A 23,564-nucleotide genomic window follows, 5' to 3' on the forward strand; every position below is an offset into this window, starting at 1 on the left:
ATATCTGATAATTTATTTTTTATTTTGTGTAATTTAGTGGGGGTTTTTTTGTGTCACCCCAGTGCAACTCATATCTGGTGTAACAGTAGTGTACATTTAGGTAATTGTATTTAATTTATTTCATTGTAGTGTAAGGTTAGGTGTTAGTGTAAGACAGGTTAGGTTTTATTTTACAGGTAAATTTGTATTTATTTTAGCTAGGTAGTTAGTAAATAGTTTATAACTATTTAGTAACTATTCTACCTAGTTAAAATAAATACAAACTTAGCTGTAAAATAAAAATAAACCCTAAGCTAGCTACAATGTAACTATTAGTTATATTGTAGCTAGCTTAGGGTTTATTTTACAGGTAAGTATTTAGTTTTAAATAGGAATAATTTAGGTAATGATAGTAGGTTTTATTTAGATTTATTTTAATTATATTAAAGTAAGGGGGTGTTAGGGCTAGGGTTAGACTTAGGTTTAGGGGTTAATAAATTTAGTGTAGCGGTGGCGACGATGGGGGCGGCAGATTAGGGGCTAATAAATGTAGGTAGGTGGCAGTGATGTTAGAGGCGGCAGATTAGGGGTTAATAATATTTAACTAGTGTTTGTGGTGCGGGAGTATGGCGGTTTAGGGGTTAATATGTTTATTATAGTGGTGGCGATGTCCAGAGTGGCAGATTAGGGGTTAATAAATTTATTTTAGTGTTTGCGATGCGGGCGGGCCTCGATTTAGGGGTTAATAGGTAGTTTATGGGTGTTAGTGTACTTTTTAGCACTTTAGTTATGAGTTTTATGCTACAGCTTTGTAGCGTAAAACTCATAACTACTGACTTTCAGTATCGATCTTGGCGGTATAGGCTGTACCGCTCACTTTTTGGTCTCCCAGACAGACTCATAATACCGGCGCTGTGGAAGTCCCATTGAAAAAAGACTTTACGCAAAGTGCATAGGTTAATTTGCGTTACGGCCAAAAAAGTGTGCAGTGCCCCTAAACCTGCAAGACTCGTAATACCAGCGGTAGTGAAAAAGCAGTGTTATGAGCCTTAACGCTGCTTTTTCACCCATAACGCAAAACTCGTAATCTAGCCATTAGGTTTTATTTGTATTTCACAGGTAAGTTTGTATTTATTTTAATTAGGTAGACTAGTTAGTAAATAGTTATTTACTATTTACTAACACCGGGTTTCTAAAGTCCCGTAATACCAGCGTTACTGTAGGTGAGCGGTAAGGAAAAACTGTGCGTTAGCAACGCACCCCGTACCGACAAAAACTCGTAATCTAGCCGTATTATTTTTCCAGTAAAGGTTTTTTTTTACCCATGCTCCACATTTGATAATGCCATACAGGTGAGAAACAAAGACTCTATAGTGATCTGTCAGGATTTTACTTTAGGGTTTACCAGAAGTGAAGAAAGTAACAGAGCTGAGAACACTTGAAAACAGGAAACTGAGTTATTTTCCAGTTAACTACTTTCACCAAAGGAGGTGAAGTCAAATATAGTGGTCCCATATAAAAAGTAGTGTTTCTGAAGGAACTTTCAGTGTTCTCATGAGCAGGTTTCAGTGTTTGGACCATGCGGTGTAGTGGTTAGCAATAGACCATGGACATTATGATATACAATCGGCTAGATTACAAGTTTTGCGTTATGAGTGAAAAAGCAGCGTTATGGCTCTTTTTCACTACCGCTGCTATTACGAGTCCTGTAGGTATAGCTGTACCGCACGCTTTTTGGCCGTCACGCAACGTAACTACCGCACTTTTTAAAAAGTCCTTTTTCAATGGGACTTCCACAGCGCCGGTATTACGAGTTTGCCTGTCCGGCCAAAAAGTGAGCGGTACACCCCATAACTACAAGATCTGTACAGTAAACTGAAAGTCAGTAGTGATGTCGTGAAAAGTTCGCCGGTGAATAGTTCCCGGCGAACATAGCATGTTCGCGTTCGCCGCGGCGGGCGAACATATGCGATGTTCGATCTGCCCCCTATTCATCATCATTGAGTAATACCCTGTACCTCACAGTAAGCAGACACATTCCAGCCAATCAGCAGCAGTCCCTCCCTCCTAGACCCTCTTACCTCCTGGACAGCATCCATTTTAGATTCATTCGGAAGCTGCATTCTTAGTGAGAGGAGGGACAGTGTAGCTGCTGCTGATTTAATAGGGAAATTGATAGCTAGGCTAGTGTATTCAGTGTCCACTACAGTCCTGAAGGACTCATCTGATCTCTGCTGTAAGGACAGCACCCCAAAAAGCCCTTTTTAGGACTAGAACATCAGTCTGCTTTTTTTTTTCCTGTGTAATCTAATTGCAGTTGCCTGCCTGCCAGCGTGTGTGTCAGGTTCACAGCGTATACTGTGCCCACTTGCCCAGTGCCACCACTCATATCTGGTGTAACAGTAGTGTACATTTAAAAAAACAACACTTTTTTGACTGTGTTAAATAATAGCAGTCAGTTTCCTTCACACGTGTGCGTTTCAGTGCCTGCCTGCCAGGGCACAGTGTCACCTCAGTGCAACTCATATCTGGTGTAACAGTAGTGTAGATTAAAAAAAAAAACAACACTTTTTTGACTGTGTTAAATAATAGCAGTCAGTTTCCTTCACACGTGTGCGTTTCAGTGCCTGCCAGGGGACAGTGTCACCCCAGTGCAACTCATATCTGGTGTAACAGTAGTGTAGATTTAAAAAAAACAACACTTTTTTGACTGTGTTAAATAATAGCAGTCAGTTTCCTTCACACGTGTGCGTTTCAGTGCCTGCCTGCCAGGGCACAGTGTCACCTCAGTGCAACTCATATCTGGTGTAACAGTAGTGTAGATTTAAAAAAAACAACACTTTTTTGACTGTGTTAAATAATAGCAGTCAGTTTCCTTCACACGTGTGCGTTTCAGGGCCTGCCTGCCAGGGCACAGTGTCACCCCAGTGCAACTCATATCTGGTGTAACAGTAGTGTAGATTTAAAAAAAAACAACACTTTTTTGACTGTGTTAAATAATAGCAGTCAGTTTCCTTCACACGTGTGCGTTTCAGTGCCTGCCTGCCAGGGCACAGTGTCACCACAGTGCAACTCATATCTGGTGTAACAGTAGTGTAGATTTAAAAAAAACAACACTTTTTTGACTGTGTTAAATAATAGCAGTCAGTTTCCTTCACACGTGTGCGTTTCAGTGCCTGCCTGCCAGGGCACAGTGTCACCCCAGTGCAACTCATATCTGGTGTAACAGTAGTGTAGATTTAAAAAAAACAACACTTTTTTGACTGTGTTAAATAATAGCAGTCAGTTTCCTTCACACGTGTGCGTTTCAGTGCCGGCCTGCCAGGGCACAGTGTCACCCCAGTGCAACTCATATCTGGTGTAACAGTAGTGTACATTTAGGTAATTGTATTTAATTTATTTAATTGTAGTGTAAGGTTAGGTGTTAGTGTAAGACAGGTTAGGTTTTATTTTACAGGTAAATTTGTATTTATTTTAGCTAGGTAGTTAGTAAATAGTTAATAACTATTTAGTAACTATTCTACCTAGTTAAAATAAATACAAACTTAGCTGTAAAATAAAAATAAACCCTAAGCTAGATACAATGTAACTATTAGTTATATTGTAGCTAGCTTAGGGTTTATTTTACAGGTAAGTATTTAGTTTTAAATAGGAATAATTTAGGTAATGATAGTAGGTTTTATTTAGATTTATTTTAATTATATTAAAGGGGGTGTTAGGGTTAGGGTTAGACTTAGGTTTAGGGGTTAATAAATTTAGAATAGTGGAGGCGACGATGGGGGCGGCAGTTTAGGGGTTAATAAATGTAGATAGGTGGCAGTGATGTTAGAGGCGGCAGATTAGGGGTTAATAATATTTAACTAGTGTTTGTGATGCTGGAGTATGGCGGTTTAGGGGTTAATATGTTTATTATAGTGGTGGCGATGTCCGGAGCAGCAGATTAGGGGTTAATAAATTTATTTTAGTGTTTGCGATGCGGGAGGGCCTCGGTTTAGGGGTTAATAGGTAGTTTATGGGTGTTAGTGTACTTTTTAGCACTTTAGTTATGAGTTTTATGCTACAGCTTTGTAGCCTAAAACTCATAACTACTGACTTTCAGTATCGATCTTGGCGGTATAGGCTGTACCGCTCACTTTTTGGTCTCCCAGGCAGACTCGTAATACCGGCGCTGTGGAAGTCCCATTGAAAAAAGACTTTACGCAAAGTGCATAAGTTAATTTGTGTTACGGCCAAAAAAGTGTGCAGTGCCCCTAAACCTGCAAGTAACAGTAGTGTACATTTAAAAAAAAAACACTTTTTTGACTGTGTTATATAATAGCAGTCAGTTTCCTTTACACGTGTGCGTTTCAGTGCCTGCCTGCCAGGGCACAGTGTCACCCCAGTGCAACTCATATCTGGAGTAACAGTAGTGTACATTTTAAAAAAAAAACACTTTTTTGACTGTGTTAAATAATAGCAGTCAGTTTCCTTCACACGTGTGCGTTTCAGTGCCTGCCTGCCAGGGCACAGTGTCACCCCAGTGCAACTCATATCTGGTATAACAGTAGAGTACATTTAAAAAAACAACACTTTTTTGACTGTGTTACATAATAGCAGTCAGTTTCCTTCACACGTGTGCGTTTCAGTGCCTTCCTGCCAGGGTACAGTGTCACCCAAGTGCAACTCATTTCTGGAGTAACAGTAGTGTAGATTTTATAAAAAACAACACTTTTTTGACTGTGTTAAATAATAGCAGTCAGTTTCCTTCACACGTGTGCGTTTCAGTGCCTACCTGCCAGGGCACAGTGTCACCCCAGTGCAACTCATATCTGGTGTAACAGTAGTGTAGATTTAAAAAAAAAAAACATTTTTTTGACTGTGTTAAATAATAGCAGTCAGTTTCCTTCACACGTGTGCGTTTCAGTGCCTGCCTGCCTGCCTGCCAGGGCACAGTGTCACCCCAGTGCAACTCATATCTGGTGTAACAGTAGTGTAGATTTAAAAAAAAAAAAACTTTTTTGACTGTGTTACATAATAGCAGTCAGTTTCCTTCACACGTGTGCGTTTCAGTGCCTTCCTGCCAGGGCACAGTGTCACCCCAGTGCAACTCATTTCTGGAGTAACAGTAGTGTAGATTTTATAAAAAAACAACACTTTTTTGACTGTGTTAAATAATAGCAGTCAGTTTCCTTCACACGTGTGCGTTTCAGTGCCTGCCTGCCTGCCTGCCAGGGCACAGTGTCACCCCAGTGCAACTCATATCTGGAGTAACAGTAGTGTACATTTAAAAAAAAAAAACACTTTTTTGACTGTGTTAAATAATAGCAGTCAGTTTCCTTCACACGTGTGCGTTTCAGTGCCTGCCTGCCAGGGCACAGTGTCACCCCAGTGCAACTCATATCTGGTATAACAGTAGAGTACATTTAAAAAAACAACACTTTTTTGACTGTGTTACATAATAGCAGTCAGTTTCCTTCACACGTGTGCGTTTCAGTGCCTTCCTGCCAGGGCACAGTGTCACCCCAGTGCAACTCATTTCTGGAGTAACAGTAGTGTAGATTTTATAAAAAACAACACTTTTTTGACTGTGTTAAATAATAGCAGTCAGTTTCCTTCACACGTGTGCGTTTCAGTGCCTGCCAGGGCACAGTGTCACCCCAGTGCAACTCATATCTGGTGTAACAGTAGTGTAGATTTAAAAAAAACAACACTTTTTTGACTGTGTTAAATAATAGCAGTCAGTTTCCTTCACACGTGTGCGTTTCAGTGCCTGCCTGCCAGGGCACAGTGTCACCCCAGTGCAACTCATATCTGGTGTAACAGTAGTGTAGATTTAAAAAAAACAACACTTTTTTGACTGTGTTAAATAATAGCAGTCAGTTTCCTTCACACGTGTGCGTTTCAGTGCCTGCCTGCCAGGGCACAGTGTCACCCCAGTGCAACTCATATCTGGTGTAACAGTAGTGTACATTTAGGTAATTGTATTTAATTTATTTAATTGTAGTGTAAGGTTAGGTGTTAGTGTAAGACAGGTTAGGTTTTATTTTACAGGTAAATTTGTATTTATTTTAGCTAGGTAGTTAGTAAATAGTTAATAACTATTTAGTAACTATTCTACCTAGTTAAAATAAATAAAAATAAACCCTAAGCTAGATACAATGTAACTATTAGTTATATTGTAGCTAGCTTAGGGTTTATTTTACAGGTAAGTATTTAGTTTTAAATAGGAATAATTTAGGTAATGATAGTAGGTTTTATTTAGATTTATTTTAATTATATTAAAGGGGGTGTTAGGGTTAGGGTTAGACTTAGGTTTAGGGGTTAATAAATTTAGAATAGTGGAGGCGACGATGGGGGCGGCAGTTTAGGGGTTAATAAATGTAGATAGGTGGCAGTGATGTTAGAGGCGGCAGATTAGGGGTTAATAATATTTAACTAGTGTTTGTGATGCTGGAGTATGGCGGTTTAGGGGTTAATATGTTTATTATAGTGGTGGCGATGTCCGGAGCAGCAGATTAGGGGTTAATAAATTTATTTTAGTGTTTGCGATGCGGGAGGGCCTCGGTTTAGGGGTTAATAGGTAGTTTATGGGTGTTAGTGTACTTTTTAGCACTTTAGTTATGAGTTTTATGCTACAGCTTTGTAGCCTAAAACTCATAACTACTGACTTTCAGTATCGATCTTGGCGGTATAGGCTGTACCGCTCACTTTTTGGTCTCCCAGGCAGACTCGTAATACCGGCGCTGTGGAAGTCCCATTGAAAAAAGACTTTACACAAAGTGCATAAGTTAATTTGTGTTACGGCCAAAAAAGTGTGCAGTGCCCCTAAACCTGCAAGTAACAGTAGTGTACATTTAAAAAAAAAAAACACTTTTTTGACTGTGTTAAATAATAGCAGTCAGTTTCCTTCACACGTGTGCGTTTCAGTGCCTGCCTGCCAGGGCACAGTGTCACCCCAGTGCAACTCATATCTGGAGTAACAGTAGTGTACATTTAAAAAAAAAAACACTTTTTTGACTGTGTTAAATAATAGCAGTCAGTTTCCTTCACACGTGTGCGTTTCAGTGCCTGCCTGCCAGGGCACAGTGTCACCCCAGTGCAACTCATATCTGGTATAACAGTAGAGTACATTTAAAAAAACAACACTTTTTTGACTGTGTTACATAATAGAAGTCAGTTTCCTTCACACGTGTGCGTTTCAGTGCCTTCCTGCCAGGGCACAGTGTCACCCCAGTGCAACTCATTTCTGGAGTAACAGTAGTGTAGATTTTTAAAAAAACAACACTTTTTTGACTGTGTTAAATAATAGCAGTCAGTTTCCTTCACACGTGTGCGTTTCAGTGCCTACCTGCCAGGGCACAGTGTCACCCCAGTGCAACTCATATCTGGTGTAACAGTAGTGTAGATTAAAAAAAAAACAACATTTTTTTGACTGTGTTAAATAATAGCAGTCAGTTTCCTTCACACGTGTGCGTTTCAGTGCCTGCCTGCCTGCCTGCCAGGGCACAGTGTCACCCCAGTGCAACTCATATCTGGTGTAACAGTAGTGTAGATTTAAAAAAAAAAAAACTTTTTTGACTGTGTTAAATAATAGCAGTCAGTTTCCTTCACACGTGTGCGTTTCAGGGCCTGCCTGCCGGGGCACAGTGTCACCCCAGTGCAACTCATATCTGGTGTAACAGTAGTGTACATTTAAAAAAACAACACTTTTTTGACTGTGTTAAATAATAGCAGTCAGTTTCCTTCACACGTGTGCGTTTCAGTGCCTGCCAGGGCACAGTGTCACCCCAGTGCAACTCATATCTGGTGTAACAGTAGTGTAGATTTAAAAAAAACAACACTTTTTTGACTGTGTTAAATAATAGCAGTCAGTTTCCTTCACACGTGTGCGTTTCAGTGCCTGCCTGCCAGGGCACAGTGTCACCCCAGTGCAACTCATATCTGGTGTAACAGTAGTGTACATTTAAAAAAAAATTTTTTTTTGACTGTAATAGATTGTATAGCAGTTAGTTGTCTGCAAGTGTGTGTGTCAGGCCTACAGCGTCTACTCTGCCAACTTCTGCCAGTGCACAGTGCCACTCATATCTGTTGTCACAGTAGCTTGCACGCATAGTGCCACTAATCGAAAAAAATTGACAGGCAGAGGCAGGCCACCCCGCAGGGGCCGTCGTGTTCGTGGTGCTGTGAATCCCTTTGGCCCTAGAATAATGCCCAGTGTTCAGAGGCTACGTACCCCGAACTCGAACATTTCTGAGGACATAGTTGACTGGCTAACACAGGACACCCAATCTTCTACAGCTTCCGCTCGGAACCTTGACGCACCATCCTCCTCCAGCTTAGCTTCGGGCACCTCTCAAGTTACCACTCGCCTGCCTGTTGCCACCACCAACACTAGCACCACCAACACTAGCTTCACTTGATCTATCAGAGGAGTTATTTACACATCAGTTGGAAGAAATGAGTGATAGTGATGCACAACTAAATAAGCCTATTAACCATTAACCCATAAACCGCCGACCCCCCACATCACCAACACTAAATAAACCTATTAAACCCTAAACCTCCAACCCCCCACATCGCCAACACTAACTAAAGCTATTAACCCCTAAACCACCGCCACCCCACATAACCTAAACCTATTAACCCCTAAACCGTCAGCCCCCCACATCGCAAAACCCTAAATAAAACTCTTAACCCCTTAACCCTAAAATCCCCTAACTTTAAATTCAAATTAAAATATAACTATCTTAAAATAAATATAAAAATTACATGTGAAATAAAAAAAAACTAAGATTAAACTATAAATTAATCTAAAATTACTATATTTAAAAAAAAAAATGAAAAATCGAAAAATAAAAAACCCATGTTAGCATTACAAAAAAGATACACTAAAAGTATGAAAAATAGCAAAAAGCTAACATTACCAAAAATAACAAACATTAAAATTACGCAAAATAAAAAAACACTAACATTACAAAAAATAATAAAGGAAATTATCAAAAATAATAACAATTAAACCTAATCTAATAGCCCTATAAAAACAAAAAAGCCCCCGAAAATAAAAACACCCCCTAATCTATCAATAAACTGATTTGAACAGCCAATAGGATTTAAGCAGCTCTCATCCTATTGGCTGATATGAATTTTTCAGCCAATAGGAATGCAACGGTGCCCCAATATAAAAGGGGTACCTTGCATCAATCCTTTGTGTGCGGAAACAATCACATGAAGAGGATCCTTCACGATGGATGGCTCCACGGTCACCGGTCCTGTTTCACGGTCACCTCCACTCCGTGCCTCCTTTGCCCTGGATGAAGATAGAAGAGGTCCCCGGCAGGATGAAGATGTCACCGCCTGGAAGAAGACCTTTACCGCCTGGAAGAAGCCAAACCCCCTTTTCTGGTCCCTTCAATGCAGAAACAATTCTACAATCACAGTGCGATTTCGTGCATTTTATTATCGCTTTTTTCGTCATACGGCACATGCGCAATACTATACAGCTGTTCGCGCATGCGCAGATTTCCTCTTTTATTACGATTTTATTTATAAGTATGATTTCTAAAACTATATAAAAAGTAATGAATAATAACGACAGCGCAATAAATAGTAAAACTATTCAGAATTTGAACGGTGTTTGAAAATGCATTAATATTAACTTTATACTTTAAGGTACATTAAACCCCAATTTTTTCTTTCATGATTCAGAAAGAGAATACAATTATAAACAACATTCCAATTTACTTCTATTATATAATTTGCTTAATTCTTTAGATATTCTTTGTTGAAGAAATAGCAATGCACATGGGGGAGCCAATCACACAAGGCATCTATGTGCAGCCACCAATCAGCAGAGACTGAGCATATCTAGATATGCTTTTCAGCAAAGGATATCAAGAAAATGAAGCAAATTAGATAATAGAAGTAAATTAGAAAGTTGTTTAAAATTGCATGTTATTTCTAAAGCATGAAAGAAAAAAAATGGGTTTCATGTCCCTTTAAGTAATTATAGTAACAACTTATAACATTACGAAATCCATTGAAAAATACTAGGGGTTTCATTCATCATTATGCTCCTAGTCAAATAATTAGTTAATTTAATTCTCTTTAAAGCAAGGGTTATTCTCGCAGCGTAGCGTAACGTTCTGGTCTATTCCGCTGTAACCTGTTCAATGGAACGTGACGTATGTCATGACTTTTCAAGAAGGTCGCGCATGCGCATTAAGCACAAAGTCGGACATCTTGATAACTCAGGTTATCATACATCATTCGTGCATGAAAAGTAATATTATAATGGTGGGTTTGGAAATCAATAAATTTTTGGAAGAGCATATCTAGATTACAGTAAAAATATGAAACGCAAAGCTTGCTACAAATATCATTATAATATATGTATTGACAGATTTATGGTAACTTTTTTTCATTGTTTAGTGTCCCTTTAAGGCAATGCCCTACAAAAGGCACTTTTAAGGGCTATTGGTAGTTTATTGATAGATTAGGGGGTGTTTTTATTTTGGGGGGCTTTTTTGTTTGTATAGGGCTATTAGATTACGTTTCATTTTTATTATTTTGGATAATTTTGTTTATTATTTTTTGTAATCGTGTTTTTTTATTTTGCGTAATTGTAATGTTTGTTATTTTTGGTAATGTTAGGGTTTTTGTTACTTTTTTGTAATTTTAGTGAATTTTTTTGTAATGTTAGGTTTTTTTTCATTTTTTTTTGTACTGTTAGGTTTTTTTAATTTTGTAACTTTGGTTTTTTATTTTTCGTTTATTTTATTTTTTAATATAGTAATGTTAGGCTAATTTATAGTTTAATCTTAGTTTTTTTTTATTTCACAGGTAAGTTTTTATTTATTTTAAGATAGTTATATTGTGATTTTAATTTAAAGAATAGGGGATAGTTAGGCTTAGGGGTTTAATTTATAGTGTTGCAATGTGAGGGACCGGTGGTTTAGGGGTTAATAACGTTATTATAGTAGTAGCGATGTGGGGGCAGCGGTTTAGGGGTTAAAAACTTTATTATAGCAGTAGCGATGTGGGGGCTGGCGGTTTAGGGGTTAATAGGTTTACCATAACAGTAGTGATGTGGGAGACCGGACATCTAGGGGTTAATAGGTTTATTTACTGGCAGCGATGTCTGGGGCAGTGGATTAGGGGTATTTAGACTAGGAGGCCCATTTATCAAGCTCCGAATGGAGCTTAAGGGCCTGTGTCTTCAGACTCGCCAGAAACAGCAGTTATGAAGCAGCGGTCTAAAGACGGCTGCTCCATAACCCTGTCTGCCTGCTCTGAGCAGGCGGACAGACATCGCCACAATTCAACCCGATCGAGTTGATTGACACCCCCCTGCTGGCAGCAGATTGGCTGCGAATCTGCAGGGGCGGAGTTGCACAAGCAGCACACAAGAGCTGCTGGTGCAATGCTGAATACGGAGAGCGTATTGCTCTCCGCATTGAGCGATGTCTGTCGCACCTGATCCGCTCTGTCAGACATTTGATAAATATGCCTCTAGGGGTTTATGTTAGGGTGTTAGGTTTTAAAGTAACTTTCTTCTGTTAAGTGTGATCAGTCCACGGGTCATCATTACTTGTGGGATATTAACTGCTCCCCTACAGGAAGTGCAAGAGGATTCACCCAGCAGAGTTGCTATATAGCTCCTCCCCTCTACGTCACCTCCAGTCATTCTCTTGCACCCAACGACTAGATAGGATGTGTGAGAGGACTATGGTGATATATTTAGTTTTTATATCTTCAATCAAAAGTTTGTTATTTTATAATAGCACCGGAGTGTGTTATTCCTTCTCTGGTAGAATTTGAAGAAGAATCTACCTGAGTTTTTCTATGATTTTAGCCGGAGTAGTTAAGATCATATTGCTGTTTCTCGGCCATCTGAGGAGTGAGGTAAACTTCAGATCAGGGGACAGCAGGCAGATTAATCTGCAAAGAGGTATGTAGCAGTTTATTATTTTCTGACATGGAATTGATGAGAAAATCCTGCCATACCGTTATAATGTAAACTCAGCCTTGAATGCAGTAGATGTAGCTGATATCAGGCTGTCATGTATGTATATTTTACACTTCAGTTTTCTGGGAAATGGTACTTCTCTGGCTTTTAAACTGTATACATAGACTTAACCTATTTTGCAGGGACTTGCAATAGGTTTTAAATGACAATTAATTATTGAGGTAAAATGTTTTTTTGCTGGCATGTAAAAACGTTTTTTTCTCTGAGGTACTGGGTGAAAAAATGTTTTGGGCACTTTTTTTCCACTTGGCAATAGTTTTGATTTAAATTAGAGCAGTTCACTGATCCATCTCACTGTTATGTGTGTGGGGGAGGGGCCATTTTGGTGCTTTCAATATGCATCAGAAAAACTCAGTCAGAGGTTCATTTTCTTCCTGCATGATCCGGTTCATCTCTACAGAGTTCAGGGATCTCAAGGGTCTTTTTTGAGGGAAGTAATCATACAGCAGAGCTGTGCTGATTGTATTAACTGTGATATAAAAAACGTTTATTTGTGTATTTTTTTTCTGCTGCCTGGGTTAGTTATCATTTGCTGAGGGGAACAATCCTTTGCTAAAACTGTATATTCTGACAAAGATTGATGCTATAACTTAATTATTTTATCTGTTATAATATTTTTCTGTGCTTCTTAAAGGCACAGTTCGTTTTCATATTATTTGTAAATTACTTTGAAAAGTATTTCCAAGTTGCTGTTTATTTGCTAGTGTGTTAAACATGTCTGATTCAGAGGAAGATATCTGTGCTATATGTGTTAATGCCAAAGTGGAGCCCAATAGAAATTTATGTACTAAATGTATTGATGCTACTTTAAAAAATAGTCAATCTGTACAAATTGAACATATTTCACCAAACAACGAGGGGAGAGTTATGCCGACTAACTCGCCTCACGTGTCAGTACCTGCATCTCCCGCTCAGGAGGTGCGTGATATTGTAGCGCCGAGTGCATCTGGGCGGCCATTACAAATCACATTACAAGATATGGCTACTGTTATGACTGAAGTTTTGGCTAAACTACCAGAACTAAGAGGTAAACGTGATCACTCTGGGATGAGAACAGAGTGCGCTGATAATGCAAGGGCCATGTCTGATACTGCGTCACAGTTTGCAGAACATGAAGACGGAGAGCTTCATTCTGTGGGTGACGGTTCTGATCCAAATAAACTGGACTCAGACATTTCAAATTTTAAATTTAAGCTTGAGAACCTCCGTGTGTTACTAGGGGAGGTATTAGCGGCTCTGAATGATTGTAACACAGTTGCAATCCCAGAAAAAATGTGTAGGTTGGATAAATATTTTGCGGTACCGACGAGTACTGACGTTTTTCCTATACCTAAGAGACTTACTGACATTGTTACTAAGGAGTGGGATAGACCCGGTGTGCCTTTCTCACCCCCTCCTATATTCAGAAAAATGTTTCCAATAGACGCCGCCACACGGGACTTATGGCAAATGGTCCCTAAGGTGGAGGTAGCAGTTTCTACTTTAGCTAAGCGTACCACTATCCCAGTGGAGGATAGCTGTGCTTTTTCAGATCCAATGGATAAAAAATTAGAGGGTTACCTTAAGAAAATGTTTGTTCAACAAGGGTTTATATTGCAACCTTTTGCATGTATTGCGCCTGTCACGGCTGCAGCAGCATTTTGGTTTGAGTCTCTGGAAGAGACACTTCAATCATCCACACTAGATGACATCACACACAAACTTAAATTCCTTAAGTTAGCTAATTCATTTATTTCAGATGCCGTAGTACATTTAACTAAACTTGCGGCTAAAAATTCAGGATTCGCCATTCAGGCACGCAGAGCTCTGTGGCTAAAATCCTGGTCAGCTGATGTTACGTCTAAATCTAAATTGCTTAATATTCCTTTCAAAGGGCAGACCTTATTCGGGCCCGGCTTGAAAGAGATTATTGATGACATTACAGGAGGTAAAGGTCATGCCCTGCCTCAGGACAAGGCCAAAGCCAAGGCTAGACAGTCCAATTTTCGTTCCTTTCGTAATTTCAAAGCAGGAGCAGCATCAACTTCCTCTGCACCAAAACAGGAAGGAGCTGTTGCTCGCTACAGACAAGGCTGGAAACCTAACCAGTCCTGGAACAGGGGCAAACAGGCCAGAAAACCTGCTGCTGCCCCTAAGACAGCATGAATTGAGGGCCCCCGATCCGGGACCGGATCTAGTGGGGGGCAGACTTTCCCTCTTCGCCCAGGCTTGGGCAAGAGATGTTCAGGATCCCTGGGCGTTAGAGATCATATCTCAGGGATACCTTCTGGACTTCAAATCCTCTCCCCCAAGAGGGAGATTTCATCTGTCAAGGTTGTCAACAAATCTAACAAAGAAGGAAGCGTTTCTACGCTGCGTACAAGATCTTTTATTAATGGGAGTGATCCATCCAGTTCCGCGGTTGGAACAAGGACAAGGGTTTTACTCAAATCTGTTTGTAGTTCCCAAAAAAGAGGGAACCTTCAGGCCAATCTTGGATTTAAAGATCCTAAACAAATTCCTAAGAGTTCCATCGTTCAAGATGGAAACTATTCGAACAATTTTGCCCATGATCCAAGAGGGTCAGTACTTGACCACAGTGGATTTAAAGGATGCTTACCTTCACATACCGATTCACAGAAGTCATTACCGGTATCTAAGGTTTGCCTTTTTAGACAGGCATTACCAGTTTGTAGCTCTTCCATTCGGACTGGCTACGTGTGATATACCTTTAAGGTATATCCCTGCTGCTTTACCTGACACTATAAAGAGGGACCAATTACGTCATTTCCTTGCCTGATTATTGAAGTTAAGACTCAGTATCACAGCTGACACCTGCTTCGTTTCTCTCAGGTCTCTAGAGATTAAGTTTACCTGCTCTAAGTCTTTTCACAGATTTCAAACCTGGATTCCTATGGACACTTTCTCTGAAGCAAATACAAATTGAAACTATTTTCATCTCACCTAACAATCTGCATTCTTAGTGAGTATATCGGATAATCCACATTTGACAGTACCCACAGCTGTTTTCAGACGCCGACGCCGATAACCGGAAGTGAGTCACACACTCTAATTTTCTTTCGGCACTCAGAACTCCGCTCCCTAAACAATACAGGTAAACTTTCTTTCTATGAAAAGTTAAGGATTACTAACTCTGCTGATTTGTTGAACTCCGCTACTCTAGACAGTGACTCTGTTCAGTGTATTCTCAAGAACCACATCATTGGTCTGACAGCGGTATTTACCCAGATACTGTTAGCTAAGAGATCATTAAACAACACTGCTTACACAAAGCGCCATACGCTCAGTGTCTATCTTGCAAACATTCCACATAACCTGTGGGGATGATTGGAGGTTGTCTGTGTGTATATATTTTAGAGTGTGTGTGAAGGTTAATTCTGAAAGGAGATTGACTTTATTTCTGAAGCCTCTTTTTCCATAATCTTTATTGCAATCCATATTGGCTTATAACATATGAAACCGAATCTCATTCAATGCCTGCCTAAGTAGTGAATTACTCTGTGAATCCTATAAGTTCATTGACATTCACTTAATTCAATTACTGTGTAATAACTGCTCAATGTGTCTCACTCCTATACATAGCAGTAATTAAGGGGTCTGTACACAAAAGAGCAACATTTTTTCATATTTATTCCAGAAACATTAGGGAGACTCGTTACATAATAATCAGGCCATAATTAAGATTCCTGTTTTGATTACTATTTTAAAACATGGATCCAAGTGAGATTAAAAACGAATTCTCTAATGTTTATCAGAAACTGGACTATCTTGCCCATGCATTACAAGAGGTGCAAACAGAAAATACTGCCATTAAAAATCTCTTAAAGGAATGTGTTACTACCAAACAACATGAGATACCTGAACCCCAGGTTCAAGCACCATTACCTTTTGCAGGTAAAAGGTCGGAATTTCGTGATTTTAAAAACGCCTGTAATCTATTATTCTCTCTCAGGCCACGCACCTATCACTCAGATAGAATCAGGGTATGCACAACAATTTCTTATTTAGTGGGAGAACCACAGACATGGGCAAATCGTTTCTTTGAAAATAACAACCCAATACTGGACTCCCTTTCAGATTTTTTTGCAGCAATGTCAAGTCTATATGAGGACACCAATAGCCAAATTCAAGCAGAAACAAAGTTACGCTCACTTAAGCAAGGGAAGAGGACGGTAGAAGAGTACACTACTGATTTCCAAATGTGGGCCACAGACTCCCTGTGGAATGACATCAGCTTAAGGAATCAGTTCCGTCTCGGACTCTCTGAGACACTAAAAGATGAACTGTCCAGATTGGAAATACCTGATTCCCTCTGTGGACTCATCAAACTAAGCACTACGTTAGATAGGCGACTTAGAGAACGAAAGGCAGAAAGAGGTACTTATGAAACCACTACTAGACGCCCTTACATCCCATCTACTTCTCAAGAAAAAAGTTCAACCTACTCCATACCAATGGAGATTGGAGCAATTAAAGGTCCCCTAAGTCAAGAAGAAAAAACACGGAGAAGACTATCTAACCTATGTCTTTATTGTGGCCATAAGGAGCATTCTGTGGCCACATGCCCATTACTGGCAAAACAAAAGAAGGGTAAGAGTTACCAATCTATCTCTTTATGTAATAATAGTAAGATAACTCAACTTACACTTCCTCTCTCCTTGCAGTGGGATCAACTACATATCCAGAGTGATGCACTTATAGATTCCGGAGCTTCAGGCTTATATATTGATGTTTTGTTTGTACAACAAAATAAAATACCCACTGTGTGTAAAAAGCAACCAGTATTTGTAAAGTTAATAGATGGATCTATGATCCAACAGGGTCCCATCACACATCACACTATACCCCTACTTACAACAACTGTAGGGGGACACACTGAATATCTGACATATGATATCATACCAATTGAAAAACACAGACTAATTCTAGGCTATACTTGGTTAACCACACACAATCCTAACATTAACTGGATAGAAAATACTCTACAATTATCTTCTGACTATTGCCTCAAAACTTGCTACCCACACTACACAATTGGCAACATCGCAAATGGGGTACCACTGGCATATTCTGATCTACTAGATGTTTTTAACCTAAAGGAAGCTGAGTCATTACCACCACATCGACAGTTTGATTGCCCCATAGACATAATACCAGGTTCTCAAATCCCTTATGGCAAAATTTACCCACTTTCCCAAAAAGAGCTCACTCATTTACGAACCTATCTTGATGACAACCTTAAAAAAGGTTTCATTTCCCATTCAACATCACCAGCAGCAGCTGGGATATTTTTCGTCAAAAATAAAGATCAGACACTAAGACCCATAATAGATTATAGAGCACTTAATGCAATTACCATAAAAAACAGGTATCCCTTACCACTGATTCCCGAACTACTAGAAAGATTGTCAGATGCCACTATATACAGCAAATTAGATTTGAAGGGTGCGTATAATTTAATTCGAATAAAAAAGGGTGACGAATGGAAAACAGCTTTCCGAACTCGTTACGGATTATTCCAGTATAACGTAATGCCATTTGGTTTGAGCAATGCACCCGCTACATTTCAACATTTCATTAATGAAATTTTTCGGGATCTAACAGATATATGTGTCATCATTTATCTGGATGACATCCTAATATACTCAAAAAATCTTAAGGAACATGAGAAACATGTTAGATGGGTTCTAACTCGTCTAAGGGAACACAGGTTATTTGCAAAGTTGGAAAAGTGTAGTTTTCATGTCCAAAAAATAAAATTTCTTGGCTATATCATCTCTCCAAACAAGATTCAGATGGACCCTGAAAAAATAAGAATAATCCAGGAATGGTCAAGACCAAGAACTGTTCGAGCCCTCCAGAGGTTTCTGGGGTTCTCGAATTTTTATAGAAAGTTTATCAAGAACTTCTCTACACTAGTAAGACCACTAACTCAACTTACTAGGAAGGGTAAAAAATTCACTTGGTCTAACGATGCACAAGAAGCTTTCATTAATCTAAAGGACTCATTCACTACAGCTCCGATTCTCACTTTACCAGACTATCATTTGCAATTCATATTGGAGGTTGATGCCTCCAATACAGGAATTGGTGCAGTTCTGTCACAACGTAACAAAGAAACTCAAGACTTACATCCAATAGCATACTTTTCAAGAACATTACTCCCTGCTGAAACAAACTACAGTATCGGAGATAAAGAACTCTTAGCAATCAAAAGTTCGTTAGAACACTGGCGACATCTCCTTGAAGGTGCTAAAGAACCATTCCTCATACTTACAGATCACAAGAATCTCGAGTACTTAAAACGAAGTAAGACGTTATCAGCACGTCAAGTCAGGTGGTCTCTGTTCTTGGATAGGTTTGATTTCCAAATCACCTACAGACCAGGACACGCTAACACGAAAGCTGATGCTCTCTCCAGAATGAATGACATTACAAACACTACAGAAAGTTTAAACCCTATCATACCACAAGAAAAATTCATAGGAACTCTTTCCAATTTGGAGATGGACATTTTGGTAGAACTAAAAAGAGAACATGACCCCCCAACCAATTGTGTAACTGACTCCACATCAGGGTTATTATTCTATAACGACAGAATGTATATACCCAAAGTTTTGAGAAACTTTATTATGAAACACCATCACGACAACGCATTGTCTGGTCATAAAGGGGTGCAAAAAACTACTGACTTAATCAAACGTCATTTCTGGTGGCCAAATATGCTACAGACAATAGAGCAATATGTCAACACCTGTGACATCTGCTCTAGGAATAAAAAACCTCATAACAAACCAATTGGTTATTTAACATCACTGCCGATCCCAGATATGCCTTGGTCCACCATTTCGATGGATTTCATAGTAGACTTACCGAATTCACGCCAATATACTACGATACTTGTAGTGGTCGACCATTTGACTAAACTGGGTCATTTCATACCTCTCAAAAGCCTCCCCACAGCTATGCTCACAGCAAAAGTATTTCTAGATAATATAGTCAAACTACATGGGCTACCTACTACTATTATCACAGACAGAGGTACGCAGTTCACCTCAGCTTTTTGGAGGTCCCTATGTAAACGACTGCGTATAGATAATCGATATTCAACCGCATATCATCCACAAAGTAATGGGTTAACAGAACGGTTGAATCAAACCCTGGAACAGTTCCTTCGCTGTTACCTTACACATCTCCAGGATGATTGGCTTGATTATCTACCAATGGCGGAGTTTTCCTATAATAACTCCATTTCTTCCTCTACGAAAATGTCCCCATTCTTTGCTACATACGGCTACCATCCAACTACACTCACCTTGACACATACTACTGTTAACTGTCCCAGTGCATCAGACTATGCAACTAGTTTACAAGACAGACTTCAGCTACTTAAAACACATCTAGAGGAAGCAAAACGCAGCCAGAAACATTACTATGATTTACACCGCACACCGAGTCCAAATTATAAAATTGGAGACTTGGTTATGCTATCGACTAAATATTTAAAGTTACAAGTTCCCTGTAAAAAACTAGCCAATCAGTTCGTAGGACCTTTTCCGATTGAGACTATCGTAAATTCAAACGCTGTTCGTTTGACTCTACCAAGAAGTTTTGGCATACATCCAACTTTCCACGTATCCCTTTTGAAGCCATATGTGGCTGACACTCGAAATGCCTCTACACAGCCGCCTCCTCCAGTAGTTCTACAAGATCATCTTGAGTATGAGGTGGAACGTGTACTTGACTCACGATATCATCGGGGCCGTTTACAATACTTGATTAAGTGGAAGGGTTATGGTCCTGAAAATAACTCTTGGGAATCTCGTCTTGACGTGCATGCACCTGCACTGGTGGCTTCTTTTCATCGTCGCCATCCAGCCAAGCCGCACTTCCTCCCCTTGGCGGGTCACCCTTAACGGGGGGGATATGTGATATACCTTTAAGGTATATCCCTGCTGCTTTACCTGACACTATAAAGAGGGACCAATTACGTCATTTCCTTGCCTGATTATTGAAGTTAAGACTCAGTATCACAGCTGACACCTGCTTCGTTTCTCTCAGGTCTCTAGAGATTAAGTTTACCTGCTCTAAGTCTTTTCACAGATTTCAAACCTGGATTCCTATGGACACTTTCTCTGAAGCAAATACAAATTGAAACTATTTTCATCTCACCTAACAATCTGCATTCTTAGTGAGTATATCGGATAATCCACATTTGACAGTACCCACAGCTGTTTTCAGACGCCGACGCCGATAACCGGAAGTGAGTCACACACTCTAATTTTCTTTCGGCACTCAGAACTCCGCTCCCTAAACAATACAGGTAAACTTTCTTTCTATGAAAAGTTAAGGATTACTAACTCTGCTGATTTGTTGAACTCCGCTACTCTAGACAGTGACTCTGTTCAGTGTATTCTCAAGAACCACATCATTGGTCTGACAGCGGTATTTACCCAGATACTGTTAGCTAAGAGATCATTAAACAACACTGCTTACACAAAGCGCCATACGCTCAGTGTCTATCTTGCAAACATTCCACATAACCTGTGGGGATGATTGGAGGTTGTCTGTGTGTATATATTTTAGAGTGTGTGTGAAGGTTAATTCTGAAAGGAGATTGACTTTATTTCTGAAGCCTCTTTTTCCATAATCTTTATTGCAATCCATATTGGCTTATAACATATGAAACCGAATCTCATTCAATGCCTGCCTAAGTAGTGAATTACTCTGTGAATCCTATAAGTTCATTGACATTCACTTAATTCAATTACTGTGTAATAACTGCTCAATGTGTCTCACTCCTATACATAGCAGTAATTAAGGGGTCTGTACACAAAAGAGCAACATTTTTTCATATTTATTCCAGAAACATTAGGGAGACTCGTTACACTACGGCTCCAAGAATCTTCACAAAGGTTCTGGGCACTCTTCTGGCGGTACTAAGACCGCAAGGAATTTCAGTAGCTCCGTACTTAGACGACATACTGATACAAGCTTCAAGCTTTCAAACTGCCAAATCTCATACAGAGATAGTACTGACATTTCTAAGGTCGCATGGATGGAAAGTGAACGAAGAGAAAAGTTCTCTCTTTCCACTCACAAGAGTTCCCTTCCTGGGGACTCTGATAGATTCTGTAGAAATGAAGATTTACCTGACAGAGGACAGGTTAACAAAACTTCAAAGTGCATGCCGTGTCCTTCATTCCATTCAAGAGACCAGAAATTCTCTTCTATGGTGGCTTTATCGGCCACATCTGTCCAGGGGAATGCCATTCAGCAGGCCAGACTGGTCAATTGTAACAACAGACGCCAGCCTACTAGGTTGGGGCGCTGTCTGGAATTCTCTGAAGGCTCAGGGACTATGGAATCAGGAGGAGAGTCTTCTTCCAATAAACATTCTGGAATTGAGAGCAGTCCTCAATGCTCTTCTGGCTTGGCCCCAGTTAGCAACTCGGGGGTTCATCAGGTTCCAGTCGGACAACATCACGACTGTAGCTTATATCAACCATCAGGGAGGGACAAGAAGCTCCCTAGCAATGATGGAAGTATCGAAGATAATTCGCTGGGCAGAGTCTCACTCTTGCCACCTGTCTGCAATCCACATCCCGGGAGTGGAGAACTGGGAGGCGGATTTCTTAAGTCGTCAGACTTTTCATCCGGGGGAGTGGGAACTTCATCCAGAGGTCTTTGCCCAAATACTTCGACGTTGGGGCAAACCAGAGATAGATCTCATGGCGTCTCGACAGAACGCCAAGCTTCCGCGCTACGGGTCCAGATCCAGGGATCCGGGAGCGGTCCTGATAGATGCCTTGACAGCACCATGGACCTTCAGGATGGCTCATGTGTTTCCACCTTTCCCGATGCTTCCTCGATTGATTGCCAGAATCAAACAGGAGAAAGCATCAGTGATTCTAATAGCGCCTGCATGGCCACGCAGGACTTGGTATACAGATCTGGTGGACATGTCATTCTGTCCACCTTGGTCGTTACCTCTGAAACAGGACCTTCTGATTCAGGGTCCTTTCAAACATCAAAATCTAACTTCTCTGAAGCTGACTGCTTGGAAATTGAACGCTTGATCTTATCAAGGCGTGGTTTTTCTGAGTCAGTTATTGATACCTTAATACAGGCTAGGAAGCCTGTTACCAGAAAGATTTACCATAAAATATGGCGTAAATACCTATATTGGTGCGAATCCAAAGGTTACTCTTGGAGTAAGGTTAGGATTCCTAGGATATTGTCTTTTCTACAAGAAGGTTTAGAAAAGGGGTTATCCGCTAGTTCCTTAAAGGGACAGATCTCAGCTCTGTCCATTCTGTTACACAAGCGTCTGTCAGAAGTTCCAGACGTTCAGGCTTTTTGTCAGGCTTTGGCCAGGATTAAACCTGTGTTTAAAGCTGTGGCTCCACCATGGAGTTTAAACCTTGTTCTTAACGTTTTACAGGGTGTTCCGTTTGAACCCCTTCATTCCATTGATATAAAGTTGTTATCTTGGAAAGTTCTATTTTTAATGGCTATTTCCTCGGCTCGAAGAGTCTCTGAGTTATCAGCCTTACATTGTGATTCTCCTTATTTGATTTTTCACTCGGATAAGGTAGTTCTGCGTACTAAGCCTGGGTTCTTACCTAAGGTAGTCACTAACAGGAATATCAATCAGGAGATTGTTGTTCCATCCTTGTGCCCAAATCCTTCTTCGAGGAAGGAACGTCTTTTGCACAATCTGGATGTAGTTCGTGCCCTTAAATTTTATTTACAGGCAACTAAAGATTTTCGACAAACGTCTTCCCTGTTTGTCGTTTACTCTGGTCAGAGGAGAGGTCAAAAAGCTTCTGCTACCTCTCTCTCTTTTTGGCTTCGTAGCATAATTCGTTTAGCTTATGAGACTGCTGGACAGCAGCCTCCTGAAAGAATTACAGCTCATTCCACTAGAGCTGTGGCTTCCACTTGGGCCTTTAAGAATGAGGCCTCTGTTGAACAGATTTGCAAGGCTGCAACTTGGTCTTCGCTTCATACTTTTTCCAAATTTTACAAATTTGACACTTTTGCTTCCTCGGAGGCTATTTTTGGGAGAAAGGTTCTTCAGGCAGTGGTTCCTTCTGTATAAAGAGCCTGCCTATCCCTCCCGTCATCCGTGTACTTTTGCTTTGGTATTGGTATCCCACAAGTAATGATGACCCGTGGACTGATCACACTTAACAGAAGAAAACATAATTTATGCTTACCTGATAAATTCCTTTCTTCTGTAGTGTGATCAGTCCACGGCCCGCCCTGTTTTTTAAGGCAGGTAAATATTTTTTAAATTATACTCCAGTCACCACTACACCCTTGGCTTCTCCTTTCTCGTTGGTCCTTGGTCGAATGACTGGAGGTGACGTAGAGGGGAGGAGCTATATAGCAACTCTGCTGGGTGAATCCTCTTGCACTTCCTGTAGGGGAGCAGTTAATATCCCACAAGTAATGATGACCCGTGGACTGATCACACTACAGAAGAAAGGAATTTATCAGGTAAGCATAAATTATGTTTTCTTTTCCCCATAGATATCAATGGGGATTGCGTTATAGCGATTGCCATTCGATGATC

The sequence above is a fragment of the Bombina bombina genome, chromosome 1 (assembly GCF_027579735.1).
Source record: "Bombina bombina isolate aBomBom1 chromosome 1, aBomBom1.pri, whole genome shotgun sequence".
In the NCBI taxonomy this organism is placed as follows: Eukaryota; Metazoa; Chordata; class Amphibia; order Anura; family Bombinatoridae; genus Bombina; species Bombina bombina.